Genomic DNA, 17740 nt, shown 5'->3' with positions numbered 1-17740 from the left:
CCTTCTGAAGGAAGTTTTGCTAAGTTTTCATGCCACCACAAAAAAGGCCCTGAAGGGAGGGCTTATGAGAGCTTGTCCAAGATGCAAAGCAATAGGCTGCCTATTGTTCCCGACTTTACAGAGAACAGCCCTCTCTGGTTCAAGCCCAGTTTAAGAAATGGTAGCCAACAAAGTACCGTACTTCCATTAGCACAAGGAAGTACTTTGTGGCTTAGCAACAGCGCTTCTTCCTGCACTAGGGTTTTCAGGTCAGGAGCATCCCAAGAAGGTGGTCCCTGGTGATTCTTCCTCTGCAGTCCCTCTCACCGCTGAGCTCTAGAGACGGAGGTTAATTTGGGGAGGGGAGGGAGGCAGACTTCCCAACACAAGATTCTTATGCAATAATTGCCATCACCTCCTGCCAGGCTGAAACATGCAAGCTGCATGCATAGTCTTCTAAAGAAAAAATGTGGTTTTGTTTTTAAGGCACTCTCACCAACCTGGATATTCAAGCCCTCCCTTTGCCACCCAAACCGTGACTATGAAATGCAAGAATCTGGCCTTTTATGCCTCATGCCTTTGTAGCTGTAACTGGCTGTATTCAAGTTTTTGTGTCTTAGGGTGGACATATTTTGTAAGAAAAAATTCTACACAAATATTAAAAAAGAAGGAAGAACAGGAAGGGACTTAGAGTTTCCTGTCAACAATTAGCAGCACCTAGACATTCACTATTATTACTATCTGGTTGTAATTTTTATATGTTGTGAGCGGCCTCATGAGAATTTTTAGGTTAAATAGAAGCAGAGCACAATACCATATGTAACTCATAATATACTTGAATAAAGCTGGCTGGATTTAAAAAAAAAAACTTTTTTTGAAGCTAGCTTGTTTCAGAGGACTAGTTTCTTAGCAGCAAATACAAAACAACCCTACTGTGACAAAGCTGAGTGAATTTAAAATAGGGATGGGCAACCTATGGGAAACGCATGGACAGAAGCAGCTTAGTTATCCTGAGTCCAACAATGGTGGATCAGAATGGTCTTCACTGTCTGGCAATGGGTCTCTGATGGGAGCCTTTTTCCTGCCCTACCTGGAGATGCTGGTGATTGAAGGTGGGGGCTTCCCCAGGCAGAGCAGATGTTTTACCACTGAGCTGTGTGATGATGCCCTTTCTGTGGAGAGGAGAAGATATCTGGAAACCATGTAAGGCTCTCCCCAGAGAAGTTCACCTGGCACCTTCATTATATATTTTAGGTGCCAGGCGAAACATTCCTCTTCAACCAGGTAAGTAAAGAAAGGTGGGGCAGTGAGTATTTAAAAAACCCTCTGGCATTTTAATGGCTGGGTGTGACACTATCCAACAGTTTCCCATGCTAAACATGCTTCCTACACAAAGATGTACACAGATTGAGAAGCTGTTTTGCAAAGCAAGATCAAAAGATATAGAACGCACTTGATTTATCTCTGCCATCAGGATGTATTGTTTTGTCTCTTAATCTCACCCAATTGGTGACAGGAAGGGTTAAGGGCCTCCCAAAGGAGCAGCTACTCTGTCCTCCCCACCTTCCTTGTTGCTTGCCCTGTGTGGTTTGCTTAAAAAAGGCAGTTTTCACTTATAAATTATAACTGTAATTCTCTTTCTCTCCTCTCTCTCTCTCTCTCTCTCTCTCTCTCTCTCTCTCTCTATCTATCTCTGGGTGGGTGGGTGTCTGAAGATTAATATAAGGATGTGATCCTAATCAAGCTTATTTGAAAATTAACCCTATCAAAGTGAAAATACTTTCTTGGGAGAAAATACATTTCAGGATAGGAACATTAATATGAAATCCATGGTTACTCATAAGCCACAGAAGAAGAGACCCTTATGGCTGATCATTGTGTACTTTAATGATTAGACCTTTACTCCCTGCCTTATAATAAGAATATAATTGTGTAAGTCTTGTAGGTAGCTATTAAATACATTTTTCTTTAAGAAGGTTCCCCTGGAATATTAATCGGGCAGCTGTAGAAATTATTTTAGCGCTTTCAGTTTATTGAGTTGGTAATCTTTTGTATTTTATCTTATTGTAGACCAGTTTAGAAGCAATTTATAACAAACAAGAGAGAGAGAGAGAGAGAGAGAGAGAGAGAGAGAAAGAAAGAAAGAAAGAAAGAAAGAAAGAAAGAAAGAAAGAAAGAAAGAAAGAAAGAAAGAAGTGATTATGGGAAGGGCCAGCCTTGCCAGCAGAAGGCCCCAGGTTCAATCCGCAGCATCTCTAGGTAGGGTTGGGAGAGACTTCTGCCTGAAATCCTGAAGAGCTGCTGCCAGTCAGTGTAGACAGTACAGAGCTAGATGGACTAATGGTTTCACTCAGTATAAGGCAGCTTCTTATGTTCCTATTATATAAAAGAAACTTAGGTAAAAATGTATTATTTTTCATATGTCTGATTGGTTACATGATTTGCTATCCTATACATTGTTCCTGACTTTTATATGCATGTTAACGTTAATCAGCCAGCCAACTAAAGGCATAGCCCGGATTTTTTTTGGGGGGGGGCAGAACCTCAGTTAGTTATGTATTTTTTATTACTAAGTTTTTTGGGGGGCAGGTGCCCCTCCTGGGCCCCCCTGGCTCTGTCCATGCAGCCAGCTCACTCCTTAGATGAGTGAAGCAGACAGTGAAATGGGATGAAGTAATTAAGAGGGCATCAAGGTGTCTCAGCCAGTTTCCAAAATTCAGGATCTCTTCGCAGCATATGCCAAAGATGTGTGCTTTTGCTGTTACGTACAGATGCACACTAATTGTGCCTGTTACGTTGGAAAATTAAAATGTGATTTTGTAAGTCATCTTCCCTTGCTGAAATTTTACTTCAGTGGCTTGGCTGCCCTTGATTAACCTTTCTGCTTATTCTGTGGGAAAAATACTTGAGGGCAGTCACACACTTCCTTTGTGTTATCAATATGAAATAAAGTTTTGCTGCACTGGAAAACCTCAGTATAATTGCTATCCCATAACTGGTGCGGGGGTGTGTGTGTGTGCTGCTGTTCATCCTTTAAAGTGAGAACAGTTTTGTGGAACTGGATGACTTTTCTTAATGGAATTGACTGCACAATTCAGCTGTTTGGTCTAGCAGAGCAGTGAACATTGACATTTTTAACTGAGAGGAAATTTAATGATGCCAGAAGGTTATGGGGCTGATCTGTATGCTCTATCCACAACAGCTGCTGTGAGGCTGTGTTGGGTGGCGAAAACCCCACTTGAGGCATCACCTGAGCCTTTCACCTGCTGTGTGGCATCATCCAAGCCACAAACCCTCAGCCACCCCCTGCCCAATTGCAATAGGACAGACAGAGGCCCACTCATTTCACTGGGGGCTGCCGGGAGAATATCATGGTTTTATACACTCTGCCACTATTTGTGGTGCCCAGAGCTGCCATATCTTACTTTTATGGTAGGATGGCTGTGCTAGAGTGCTGTGGGGAGACCCTATTTTTTCTGGCTTCTGTAAGGTGAATTCCTTTTCCAGGTGACCACAAGCTTTTTGAGACTTTCCTACTGTGACAAACAGGGACATAGCATGCGGTGGAGCCATGACTCCGGGTGCACAGTTTTGACCAGGCGCAAACCAGGTGCCCCCATGTAGGTGTGGCTTCCACAGGGATCCCAGCCCCACCCAGGTGTATCCTAACGGGCCCCATCCCCATGTCCTTCCCAGCCTGCTGCCAGGGGTCTTTGGCCCCAGAGCCCAGCCTGGCCTCACTGCTTGCTCCTCGTTGGACACGCTCCCTGGGCAGTAAGCAAGCGTGAAAGGAGGGAGGCAGGCAAGGCCCCAGACTTGGTACTTCCTTCCACGGGCGTGGGGGGGGGTTGAGATTTGCCTGCCAAGGGCTGCATTGCCCGCTGGGCTCCCACCTGTGTGGGTGGCACAACATGGCCCTGCTTGGTTCGGGGGGGGGGGGTGTCCCCTCCGGCTGCATCAGCAGCAAGAGCTGGGCTCACGCGGCGGGCTCCGTTCACCCTCCGTGCCCCACCAGGTGCCCACACACCAGCACAATGGCAGACTACATTGCGCCGCTGGTAACAAATGATGGTCATATTGTGATTCTTCCTTTTGAATTAGGAGAATCTGCCAGGTGGACTCAACTCAGAGTTCATGAAGAGGCTTCCTCCTTATGAGCAATGCAGGTTTTATTATCACTGGGTAGGTGAGAGGCACACTTCGGAGCCAGCACAGCAAAGGTGGCTGGGACATGCCAACAACAACAGTAAAAATAAATGCAAATTTATAATGTAAATGTGAAAGAAGTCTAAACTAATGGGTCTGACTTCTGAGAAGACGTGTCTAGAATTGCACCGCTAATAGCTTAAATTTGCACACAGGTAAATAAGCATTGCTCTGAAGCAAGAAGCAACTTTTATTATGTTGAAAACAGTCTGATCAAGATGATTGGGCACTGGAGCAGTTTTTTTTAAAAAGAAATATTTATTAAAGTTTTACAAAAACATAAGTACAAAAATACATGAAAAAATAAAAAATAAAAATACAACATACAACATACAAAAGACAAAAAGAAAATAAGAAAAAATTAAAAACAAATCCATTTTTTATAACTTTAAACTCATTTGCTTATTTCGTTGACCTCCTCTCACCTCCCCTTTTTGTATCCCATTTACATAATCAAATCAGCAAATCCTTACCCTCATTCATTTATCTTAACTCTATATCTTAACATATTATAACTCTATATTTCCATCCATTATCGATTCATTTTTGCATATTCTTAATAACTTTGTTGCTAATGCCACTTATTTTCAATCCAACATCATTTTAACATTCATTAATTTTACAGTGTTTCCGCAAATAGTCTTTAAATTTCTTCCAGTCTTCTTCCACCACCTCTTCTCCCAGGTCTCGGATTCTGCCAGTCATTTCCGGGCACTGGAGCAGTTTTTATGGGAGGCAGATAATTTGGAAAAAATAGCAACCAAAGGCCTGGGGGACGGTGGATAGAGAGAGATTCTGTACTTAGGTGGAATTTGTGAGGACATCCTTTAAAATGGGTGACCCTTAGCTTAGGTGGCTTCCTAAACGAATTAGACAAATTGATGAACATAAGAGCATACGAAGAACCTTCTGGATCAGGCCAAAGAAGGCCCATCCAGTTCGGCATCCTCTTCTCGCAGTCTGTGGGAACCACAAGAGCTCTCGCCCTACCTCTGGTTTCCAGCAACTGCTATTCAAAAGCACTGCTGCCTCCAGCGGTGGAGGCCGGGCAGGGCCATCAAGGCCAGTAGCCGCCCCCTCCACATAGCTGTCAACTTACAGATTTGAAAATAAGGGACCAGCAGCCAGAATAAGGGACCTGCGGCCTCACCTGTTCCAGGCACTCCAGTCTTCCTGTCCTCCTGCAGTCTGGTCAAACTCATGCTGGTAGCTTCGAGAACACTGTCCAACCAACTTTGTAACCAGAGGTTCAGCTGAATAGAATCTGAATCACATGCACCACAAGGCCTATGCAGCCTCAACTTAAGATGGCTCCCCGGCCTGGCTTTACACTGCAAAGTTTGCAGCAGCACATGCAACAAAATGACGTCCAGCATCCAAAAAAATCCTCAGCTTGCATTAACTAGCCACACACACACAGCCTCCCCCCCTCACCACGAGATCGCCAGTCACCCACCATTTTAGTCAACCAGATCCTTTCTTTTCCCTCATAAGTCAATTGAAGGAGCCTCCAAAACAAATTCAAAAGCCCCCCCTCCCACGAGATCTCCTTTCCTTTTCCCCCACCATGTGCCCCCACTCCAGACAGACCTTTTCGCCGGCAAGGGTGAGTGGGCCGTCGATGACATATCCATCCAATTCTGATCCGAGCACTCAGCACAGGTATGTTCAACTTCTGAGCCCCTCTGAGCCAGAGGCAGAAAGCCCAGCCAACAGCCAAACGAAGCCTCAAGGAAAACCACGTCACCTCTCCACTGGGAAGCGCTGAGCAAAGGCGAATCCCCAGGCAACGCAGCCGAATTGATCAGCACAAGGCATGCAAGCTCCACCCCCCAGTCGTTCTTAGACTTCTTATTGGGTGAGCAACACAGTCAAGCAACACAGTTGGAGCCTCCCTCCTCCCTGGCTGGCAGGGAGGGAGGGAGAGGAGCTGCTTCCTTTGAAATTTAAGGGACATTTAAGGGACATCCATCAATAAGGGACAGCAGCGGGACATGGCGCTGGAATAAGGGACTGTCCCTTCAAATAAGGGACGCTTGACAGCTATGCCCCTCCATGAATCTGTCTCATCCTTGGGGAGGAAGGCCCAGAGTAAAACTAAGTGCTGTGTGACGGACTTTCTTTTCTCTGTCCTGAATCTTTCAACCTTCAGCTTCATTGGGTGCCCAGGAGTCCCAGTGTTAGGAGAGACACGGACTTTTCTCTATCCACTTTCCACATGGCATGTGTAATTTTACAAACTTATATCGCGTCGCCTCTTACTCGCCTTTTCTGTAAACTAAAAAACCCCAGACGCTGCAAATTCTCTTCATAGGGGAGTCGCAGCCTCCCACCCACCCGCCCCTGATCACTTTCTTCACCCTTTCCAAAGATGAGCCTCTCCCTGGTTTCTTAGCTTAGGCTCCTGCAGGATGCCCAGAAGGAAAACGCACTTCTATATTATTTCTAGGGCATCCTCGGGATCGCCACCCATTGCGCTGTCCACCGGGCCTCTTGGTTCCAGGTCAGCGGGCGGAGACTTGCAGCCTGCCGTCTGCCGAGGAGAGCGGTGGGAGCGCGAAGCTGGCAGCGGCCGCCCGGGATTGTTCCGCCAAAAGCCGGCAGGAGGCGCCCCGGACTGGGCAGCAGCACAGGACCAGCAGCCGGGAACGGCGGATCCGCCTCCTCCCCGCCTGCCCGGCGCACGATCTCCTGTCCCGGAGGCAGCCTCGCCGTGCGCCCTTGCCTGCCTGCCCGATCGTCCGTTCAGCTGCGCGCCCTGTCGCCGCTTCCCCCGGTGAGTAGCCCCTTTCCTCCAGCCGCGCGCCCGCTTGCCCTGCTCCTCCGCCCCAGGCAGGATCAGCCCCCTCGAGCCCAGGCGGCTTCCCTTCCTCGCCAGCCCCTCCGGGCGCCGCGCTCCCAGCCTCTTCTCCACGCGACGGGACGAGAGCGATGCCCGGTGCGGAGAAAATGGCTGGAGAGAAGCTTTTCTTCGCCCTCTCCAAAGGGTGGGAGATGGAGGGCAGAAAAGCGGCAAACCTCCTTCATGCGGGGTCCAGTTGAACTATGGAAATTGCTGCCGCCAGAGCTGTAGAATTCAGTGGCGTAGCGTGGGGTGTGCAGGGGGGGCCGGCCGCACGGGCGCAACATCTGGGGGTTAGGGTTAGGGGGCGCAAATCCACGGGTTAGGGGGCGCAAATCCACGGGTTAGGGGGCGCAAATCCACGGGTTACGGGGCGCAAATCCACGGGTTAGAGGGTGCAAATTACTTGCCTTGCCCCGGGTGCTGACAACCCACGCTACGCCACTGGTAGAGTTGGGCAGCTTTAAAAAAGGATCTGGCCATGTCCTGGAGGTGGAGAAGGTTACACATGGATATTGTGTGGAGCATCCCGTATCAGAGGCAGCACACCTTCGTATCAGTTGTTGAGGAGGAGCAATGGAGACCTACAGGGGGGCATCCCGGGGCATCTGGTTGTGGCCATTGAGGGAGGAAAAAGGATGAACTTGGCGGGCCTTGTTTGATCTGATCCAGCTATGGCATTGATTGTGCTCTTGCAATTCCCGTTTTCTAACGGTGATCCCATGTCCACTAGTTAATTAGCTGATCTCTAATGTGGATTTCCGTTTCACTCATCAATACTTGGTGTGGGTGTGTTTGCCCCTTTTAATGCCTTCATAACTCTAATTATGACTGCAAAAGGACTTGTAAAGTGTATTTCAGTGGGGAGGGTTTTCTAAAAAGGGGGGGGTCCTTAGCCTGCACTTCTGGCTATACTTTAGCTATCAATATGGGTGCTTTAATAGATGCCTCCTAACTTCCCCCCATCCACTAAGAGTAATGGGCATCTTCGCCTTCTGCTCTTTCTTCACGTCAAATCCTTTTCAGTGCATCCAGCTCCCTAGCCATCCTTAGCCCAGGGAGGCATTTCGGAGCACTGCCTAACTCTCCTTTGGGTTCCAAGGTAAATGTATATATCAGATATTTTTCTATGTATTGGAATTTTTGTTCTCTCAGGGACCTTGATAATTACTGCATCTTCAGTTAGTGATCAACTGGGTATTTATATCTAGATATTGGATGCTTGAGTTTTAGGGCACTGGCTTTAACAGAGGTTTGTTAGCGAGAATGCTCCGTTCCCTTGTTGTTGATAAGCAAATATGAGGCAGAAATGTAATAGACTTGTTAAAATTCAGTTTTTTGGCAACCCTACTCTCAGATGCACCAGGCTGCCTGAAAATGCACTGGAGATTAGCAGATTAGTGGAAAGAAATCTGCACTACAGTCCCGTATAGGTTGACTCAAAATTAAGTTGTGCTTTCCCTCAGGCACATGTGCTTGGGATTGTAGCCTTGATGTACACATGAGGCATAGTTTCTTGCATGAGGAGCTGGTGTTGTTTGCACTGCATGCCGAGTCGTCCACTTCACCATGAATTGTGGGACTTAACTCATGACCTGATCTTCTTTAAATAGATAATATACGAATGGCAAATGCCACTGATTTTTTAAAAACAATATTTTATTAAAAGATTTTCCGTCAGTAGAAAGAGTACATTCAGCATCTCTAATTTCAAATTGTAGATTGTAGAGGTCAGAGGCACCAGCTTGCAAGGGTGATTAGGGGGGCCACGTCACACACCTAACGTCAGGACTGTCAGAAGAAGCCCTGGGGCAGAGCCAAATGTGGTGGCTGCCCGGCTTCAAAGCCTCCTTCTCCTCCTCAGCAGCAGGAAGAAGAGAAGGAGCAGCCACTGGAACCACACTATGCTGGGCCCTGTGCTCAGCCTTCTCCACCCCCTCAACACTGGGGGGCCCTGGCTCCATCCCAAAATATATTGGAGGGCAAAACAACTCAGCCCCCAGGAGTTGGTCTCCTGTTACAGGCCAATTACAGTCAACTTAGGACATTTTTGTTGTAGGCAATGTGGGGTTTGAGGTGGGGTAAGAGAAATGGGGAGATGGAGGGGAGAAAAAGTAGAAAGGGGTGAGAGAGACCATAAACTGATTAGAATCCCCCTTTGGATCTTGAAGTATGGGTCCCCCCAACAAAATTCAAAATTTGGCTTTCTAATTTGGAATTTATGTGATGTGATTTAATTTGATGTGATTGGCCAGTTAATAAAAATTATTTTTTTAAAAAAGAGAGAGACCATAAACTTTCCTTCTTTGCAAAGTATGAGTGGTGCTTTTTTTTGTCAGTGTCATGTGGATGGGTGTCTTATTTTTGCAGGCAGACTGAGAGATCAGAGGGCCAAGGGAATGGTTGCCAAGACAATGACCGACCCCCCACTCCACCCCTGACAACATATAAATCAATCTGGCTAACTTAAGCTAGCAGACACCACAGTTATGTGAACTGGATCTTATCCTGAGGTGGGCCTGGGATCCACCCATCTGTTCCTGTTGCCATCTTCTTGGAAGTCTGTGGGTTGGAATAGGGCAGGCTTCACCAAGCTGCTGCTCTCCAGATGTTTGGGACTTCCACTCCCATCAGTCTCAGCTGACACAGTTGTACATCTGTTAGGGTTGCCATACGTATGGAATTTCCCAGACATATTCAGAATTCCGTGCTCAGCCGCGGTGTCCAGGCGGAAATCACAAAAATATCCAGGAAAATCGAGACATATGGCAACCCTAACAGAAGCACAACTGTGCCAGCAAAGCTCAACAACTTTGCCCAAGCCCGTCCAGCCCCCTCCCCCCAAAACAACTTTCCCCCCAAAAGCTCAACCTTTGCTTCTGTCAGCCCTGGCATCTACAGCTGTGCTGACTGGGTCTGATGGGAGCTGTAGTCCAGAACATCTGGAGGACACCGGGTTGAAGAATGCTGGAACAGGAAGCAGGAAATACTCTTGCCCTTGTCAGTGTAAAGAGCACCCTTGTTTACACAAAGTTCTGATTACATTTTCTTTGTCCCTTGTGGGGAAAAGGAGCAACAATAAGAACAGGAATCCTGATTTCATGTACATGCTTATAAAATGTACACCAGAGATAAATTGACTTCTGAAAACTGAATCTTATTAACCCTGATTCTAGACGAATTCCATTTTAGGAGCACTTTCCAGTTGATTGGCGGCACCAGCAACTGTGATTCCTTCCTGGAGTTCCCTACTAGCAGAGCACAGGCTTGGAGTGCTGGTATGCCAGGCTCAATCCTGGCACCCCAGAGCTCAGAAAGAACCGTCACAGCAGCTGGGCCTGGGCTAGGTGGGCTAAAGGTTTGAGCCAGCATAAAGCAGATCAATTTATTCTTAGCTTGCAAAAAAGATTACCCAATAACGGGATGCACAGCAAAGAGACCTGCTCTTTCTTTTGGTGGTGTTTCAAAGTAAACGGGGATGGGGGTGTTATTAGAGATTCTTTACCTTAATGTTTGAAGGGAATCTTTTCCTATCTCTCGGGCCAAAGCTTGAGTGGGCTCCATAGGAACTCAGCTGCCTCATACTGAGTTGGACTGTTGGTTCATCTCGTTCAGCATTGTCTACACTGACTGGCAGCAGCTGTCATGAGGTTTCATGCCGGCGGCATACCCAGCCCTACCTGGAGATGTCAGAGATGGGAAAAGGGGGTCTTCTGCACGCAGAGCAGGTGCTCCGCCACTAAGCCACAGTTGCTCTGGCTCTTGTTACTGACTGAAGATCATTCCTTGCGTTTGGAGTCCTTGTAACATGAGCCTAGGAGACCCACTGATTGCGAATTTCCAAGGAGGAGTGCAGTCACAGAATGGTGCTGCTTCTCTTTTTAAGTAAACAGTAGGACAGTAAAGAAATAAACCATTCTGCCCCAGCCTGGAGCCCTCTAAGTATTACTGTACGTTGTTTTTAACTGCTTTTATCAATATGCTTTAATTAATGTAATGGGAGTGAAGGATGAGCAAGAAATTAAAATAACTACTATAACTACTAATATCACCCCTGATGGGAGTTGTGGTTCAAAATGGCTGAAAGGCACCAGACTGAGCTTGTTATATCCATTTGTGTGTGTGTGTGTGTGTTAGTGTTAGTGAGGTAATGAGAAAATACTGCTTAGGTCTGGTTGGCTTACTGATGGTTTATGAACATCGGTAATTATATTTAATAAGACCTGCTGTCTTATGATGAAAAGGAAGGAATTTATTTATTGCTGTCATTCATTTTGTGACAGTTTGCTGTACCATTCAGTGGTGTCTGGATTGTAAGCTTCTTGTGGGCAGGGACCTGCATTTTTGTGTTTGTTGACGTAACAGACTATGAATTTTCAGACATTCAGAAACATGGGATTATTCGGACTCGCAGCACAAACATCATCATCAACCATCGTTATATATACAGTATATCTCTCTGTGTGTGATTTAGTTGACATCAATAAAATTACCAGCTTGGTCACAGTAGAATGATAAGTGTGCAGCAAATCAAAATGAATGAAGTTAAAGAATAATGCTATGTTAGAGACTGGTTCAAGTAGGCATGATGTAAGTTAATTACACTGTCATTTTGCCAATCTGCTGAGCAACTGTTACTCCTGCATATTGTCCATTTTTCATTGCTCTCCTTTTTCATTATTGTTCAAGAGGAGTGTGGGTGGATCAAACAATACTTTTCGGCAAACAGAGAAATCCATTGTAAGTGTTTTGAACCTGACTTTCAGAATAAGGGGAGTGGGGGGCCAGTGGGTCACTCGTGGCTGTGAAGGAGCAAGATTCTCTGCACAGCTAGGGATGCTGAAGCCTGCTGAGTTCTTTCTGCCCATCTTTCTCTCCAACCAACTGCCCTCTCTTCCCCCCTATCTTTTATGTCTGTCTTTCTCTGTTACCCATTTCTTCCCCTTGCCATCTCATTATTACTATTGTTATACATTTATTTATACCCCGCCTTTTTCCCTGACGGGACTCAAGGCAGTTTATAGAAAAGAACCGCTAAACAATAATAGAAAAAGCAGTAATTAAAAAACATTGATAGAATGAAAACTACACACGTATATTTAAAGTCCTGTTTAAAACATACAAATAATTACAATAAAAAGAGCACAGCACCTGCCCTTTCATTAAGAGCAGTCAGTTCCCAAAAGCCTGTTAGAACAAGAAAGACTTCACCTGCCAGTGCAAGGATAGAAAGGAGGGAGCCACTCACTTTCCCAGTGCAGACATACTCTAGCTTTGACTGTGCAAATGTACTCCTGGCCACTGCAGAGACCTGGACACCCCTGTTTAGGGTGGAGTCCGGTAGCATGCCCCAAACTGCAAACCTGTGCCTTCACAGGGAGAGTTACCCCACCCAGCACAGACTGAATTCTTAGTCATTGTTCTCCTTTCCAAATGACCAAAAGTACCTCTGTCTTGTCTGAACTAACTTTCAATTTGTTCAACCTCATCCAATCCATTCCTGAGACAGCTTCCTGGTGACACCAAACCCCAAAACTCCAGACAACTTCTCTCATCTTCACTTCATGAGAGGGGATGCTGAGGAGTGATCATGTCAACCACCATTCCAGAGATCCACCAGGGCTTTGACAGAATCACCTGCCAAGGCAATAGGAAACTTCTGGGGCAGACCATCTTAACTGGTCCCCCACCCCTGGAGAGGTTCTCAGTTCCAAAGAATCTAAACCCCCACCAGTAATCATCTGATCATGACAAGGGAAAGGTAGAAATTTCCTTCACTCCGTTAATCACCATTTTCTCATCCTCGTCTTCCCTTTGCGCCTTGCCCTGTTGTGTCCTTCTCACGCTGCCCTCCAGCTGTAGGACACCTTGAAAAGGACACTACAGCTCACGGCCCCCTGTGCCCTTTTTTGAAAAGGCATTTATTATTTAAACTATTTTCAATGCCGCAGTTTATGAACAAGGAGAAGGAGGTCAAGCATAATTTCAGGTGTCTGGAAATATGTCATTTTTACAACAGTGGGGTAATCTGTGCTACAGGGAGAGACCAATTAGCTATTTCCCGACATTATTCTAAGCTTAATTGCCTAGTATCATAATTAATTGCCATGAGGACTACACCACAAACTCACATCATTTTTGTACCAGTTTAACTGTCATGGTTTCCCTTAGAGAATCCTGGAAACCATAGTTTGCTGGGGTTGCTGAAAATTCTCCAGTGGGGGTCCTTAGCTCTCCTCGCACAGCATTAGTTCCTGGTGGATTCCTGGCAGAGAGAAAGATGGCTTATGCCACTTCACTTTGCCATTGTACCATGTCCAAAAGCTTCCATGGTACAATGGCAAGTTGGCTGCAGCTGAGGAGACTGGAATGATTTAGGGAGGCCCACTCTGAGAGCGTGGGAGACATTCCTGAGCTTTCTTTTGTTTGGGCTGTCCCTCTCCCTCTATCCCAGGAACACATGCTTTTAATCCCCACCAGAGCCTGTGGCCTCTGAAGGCCTGGGTATCGCTTATAGTGGCAACCCCAGCAAATAGTTGGTCCCCCTGGCTGAGAATTAGTTGCAGAGAAGAGTCAAAGGAGAGGAGGACTAGGTTGCCCTTAACAAAGATGGCTTCCCTGAGCAACTGAACAAAAGCTTCCTGCCTGCCTGACCTTGACTCTGAAGAGTAACCTCAGAGAATATGCCCCTAACCTGGTGCCCTCCAGATGTTTTTGTTGGACCAAGTGATTGGAAGCCGTAAGTCCAAAACATCTGCAGGGCATCATGTTGACAAAGGCTGCCCCTTGGTGACCTCACATTCCACACCAAAGCCACAAGAATCCTTGACACGGCACATTAAGTAAATTGTCTGTCTGAGGAATTCCCAGTCTTTGATGTGATGCATATCTTTGGGTAAGCGTCATGTCCAACCCAGCCTTGCTTGACCCAGAGTTTACCTTTTTCTTTTTCTCTCCATTATGGGTGGCAAGTATTTGTGGTAAGTTTTGAAACGTATGAGTTCTCCATAACGGTGCCCTCTGCCCCTGGAGAATCTAAAATGCAGCCCCACTAGATTCTCTGGTCTCCCTTATGCTGATCTGCTACAATCAATGCTCAAAAGCCTCGTTTTTCACCAGAGCATCCTTGCTCTGCATTCCCCCTGCACTACAGCTCTGTGCACAGTGGAAGGGCTTTTGGTGGTAGCTGGCCTGTCCAGATCCAGTGTGGTGTAGTGGTTAAGAGCGGTAGATTCGTAATCTGGTGAACCGGGTTTGCGTCTCCTCTCCTCCACCTGCATCTGCTGGGTGACCTTGGGCCAGTCACGCTTCTCTGAAGTCTCTCAGCCCCACTCACCTCACAGAGTGTTTGTTGTGGGAAAACATTTTGATTCATACAGGAGTTTAATATTTTGTTTTGCTGCCATTTAAAATTATGAATCTCCTCAGCAAGGGTATTCCACAATTTTGGCACTGCCATCAGTAACTGTTTCAGATCTGTAGTTTTAACGCTGCAGAACTGGGATATAAACTTAAAAAAAATAGTAGACAGGCAAATCAAATTTCCAGGTTTTGATATGTAATCTTGAGGGCTGGGAACTTGTGTAAGATAACATTCTGAGGCATTTAATAGGGGGCAGCAGTTGATGGCCCTGACCCAAGTTGACTGACCCAAGCATACTTGGCCCTGGCCCAAGCGTACCTGTTGTGAGATTGATGCTGAGCACAGCAAATGTTCTTTAGAAAGAGGTGTGGCTGCAAAAGCAGATGCGTAGCCTGCATACAGGAATCTGGGAGTGGAATGCTTGAAAACTAGGGCCACTTGAAAATGCTTTGGCAATAAAGGACACTCTGCCATAAAGTGGTGTTATGTGAACTTCAGTGGAATCGACCTTGATACATGTTTCCAAGAATGCTAGCTATAGCCATATCTGGATCAGGATGGCTTAGCCAATGTAGTTCATGCAGTGGTAACCTTGAGACTGGATGACTGCAATGTGGTCTGTGTAGGACCATCCCTGGACCTGATCCAGAAGCTCCACCTGGCAGTAGTCAGTGCCTGGTTCAAGGCTCTTGTGCTGATATACAGAGCCCTGAACAACTTTGGTCCAGGATGCCCTAAGGACCACCCTTATATCCAAGCCTGATCATCTGAGATCATCCAGAGGAGCTTTGTTGTTTCCCATGCCTCAGATGTCTGCCCGAATTCAGCTAGAAGTTGGGGGCTTAGTGTTGCCAGTCCTATGCTGTGTGGAACTGTCCTCCAGCAGAGACTTGTCACAGACACAAGCCTCCCTTTGGCCTTCCAAGTGTCTCTTGAAGACCTTCTTATGTGGACAGGACTTTTGCACCTGTTTAATTTTTATTTTTGACTGGCCAGTCATCTTAGTGATTATCTGTATCTTTATATTTAAAATTGTGTTTTATGTTTTGACATATTATACCATCTTTATATTTTATGATATGGTGGTGTTAAAATGGTTTTATAAATACAACAGTGCAGTGAGAGTTCTCAAGATGAAACTAAGCCACAGCAGAGTCTCCTTGTTAGGCAAAATGTAATTTTTTCCTTGATAGGCTTTTTTTGCTCACTTTTATTATCAGTCCTGTGTTGATTACAGCCAGCTGGCCAATGAGGCAAAATACAAAGTATAAAATACAAAATAACAACCTCAATAAAACCAATTTTTAAAAAAGAAACAAGCTAAAAATTAATGATCAAAGCAGGTCCAGGAAACAAGAGAAGATACAGATATTTTGGTCATCAAATAATTGGTCTCCTCAAGGAAATTACTTAGAAGGGTCTCTAAGGATTGGCCAGGATACTTTATCATAAGAGAGGATATATTAGGCATTCTCCAACCCCCTTCTGGCGGTTCCCTCTTCTGGCGGTTCCCTCACTGCGAGAAGCCAAGTTACAGGGAACCAGGCAAGAGGGCCTTCTCGGTAGTGGCGCCTGCCCTGTGGAACGCCCTCCCACCAGATGTCACAGAGAACAACAACTACCAGACTTTTAGAAGACATCTGAAGGCAGCCCTGTTTAGGGAAGCTTTTAATGTTTGATTATAGTATTTTAATATTTTTTGGGAAGCCGCCCAGAGTGGCTGGGGAAGCCCAGCCAGATGAGCGGGGTATAAATAATAAATTTTTTATTATTATTATTATTATTATTATTATTATTATTATTATTATTATTAAAAACTACAGTAAAACAACACATGAGAGACTATTTCAGCCTTTCAGTAAATTAGAACAAATCTGTCTTCTGAAAATGAAACAGTAAAATGAATCAATAAAATAGCTCTTCTTGAAAAATTAAATATGGCATGCAGTTATTGGATCAGGCCCAATGATAAGCACTGGACTGACTCAACTAAAGCTTTTATAACGGAAGGTGGTTGCTTTAAAATCTCTGATAGTTGGTGGCTATTGGGAATTTGAGTGAAAGTTGGTGGAAATGTGTCTCTCACATACCTGACTTGCTGAAGGAGAATTTTTTGGTGCAAATCTGACTAGAGAATGAGATGCTTGTCTTTTTCAACGAATGTAAGGGTTATTGTTGCTTTTGGAGTGACATTACTTTTCAACAGCTGCTTAGGCTCAGCTTGTATAAAAAGTCCCTGGAATCTCCAATCCATATTAAAAGCAGTGGTGTTGGAAGGGGAAATGGGATGGCATTTCGATGCCAACAATGCGTAGACGCTTCAGAAAACATGTATGCCTGAGGGCTGATCCCTTCAATTTGGAAGCACCCTCAAAACAGATCATGCTGGACTTGATGGACCAATGGCCCTGCGTGGTATAAAGCAGCTTCCTTGTGTTCCTATATGAAGCAATATCATCTGCTGAACTTAACTGGGGCTAGAAGTTTCACATGGTGATGCAGCAGATAGAGTTCCTCACTTGCAATCAAGTACTTGCCTTGGCACCTCTTTGCTTACCTGGAGTGACCTCATAGTATGTGAAGCCTTAATTAATTTCATTGTGCCTTGACTTGCAGTAATCTCCTCAATGTTTGCATGATTACTAAAGGATTTATGTGACGGTGCTGAAGAGTTTACTGAGGAACGTGCAGATGGGCAGCCTTCCCAAGCCTTCTTAGGAGATCCTATCAGCTCCATGATGGGTGTTTTCTCTTCCTACCCAACCTGGCCACCCACATCTGAGGACATGGTTCCTAGCATCCCATAATTGATCATTTTTGGACCAGTTAGTGTATTTCAGAGAGTGCTGTGGGCGCCAGGTAGAAAATGGCTGCTGTGGGGGGCTTTGGCAAAGCTTTCCTTGCTGGTGCACAAATGGGGCACGTTGCACCATGGGGTGCACTGTCAGAACGACCCCCAGCCACTCAAGCTAAATGGGGCTGCAGTGTGCCACTTGCCTGGCCGACAGTGGGGAGCTTGGCTGGGCAATGCCGCCCTGCTTTGAGGGGCACACTCGCAAAATAACTACTGAACATAACATTTTTAGGAACCAGTGGGCAAAAGGGGAAGTAACTTAAATTTTACTCCTTGGGTCTTCTGCTTGCCTTCCAGTTTGATGAACACAACACAGTTGTGAAAGGCCCTAAAATTGCTGGGTGAAAGGCACCAGAAAGCCAGATGTGTTTTGGTAGATGCAGTAATTATGTTGCTGAAGGTGTGATGATTCTCTAGATTAAATCTTCTTTGAATGTATGTATACCTGGGACGTGGGTGGCACTGTGGTCTAAACTACTGAGTCTCTTGGGCTTGC

The 17740-nt window shown here is 45.8% G+C and overlaps 1 protein-coding gene across 6 annotated transcripts in view; it reads left to right on the top strand.

Annotated features, from left to right (window-relative positions):
- The first annotated feature begins 6639 nt into the window (after positions 1–6639).
- Positions 6640–17740, top strand: part of DAPK2 (death associated protein kinase 2) — a 61983-nt gene continuing 50882 nt past the window's right edge. Inside the window, exons 1-3 of one of the 6 annotated variants that reach the window (XM_083712751.1) lie at positions 6820–6961; positions 8385–8476; positions 17039–17215. The gene's annotated coding sequence lies outside the window, so the exon portion shown is untranslated. Of the gene's footprint in view, positions 6962–8384; positions 8477–17038; positions 17216–17740 lie in introns of all 6 variants that reach the window. The other 5 variants (XM_083712753.1, XM_083712750.1, XM_083712749.1 and 2 more) reach the window with 5 other exon arrangements.

This window comes from Podarcis gaigeae (genome assembly GCF_964106915.1).
Source record: "Podarcis gaigeae genome assembly, chromosome: 14".
Lineage (NCBI taxonomy): Eukaryota > Metazoa > Chordata > Lepidosauria > Squamata > Lacertidae > Podarcis > Podarcis gaigeae.
This window is presented reverse-complemented; position numbering and strand designations above follow the sequence as displayed.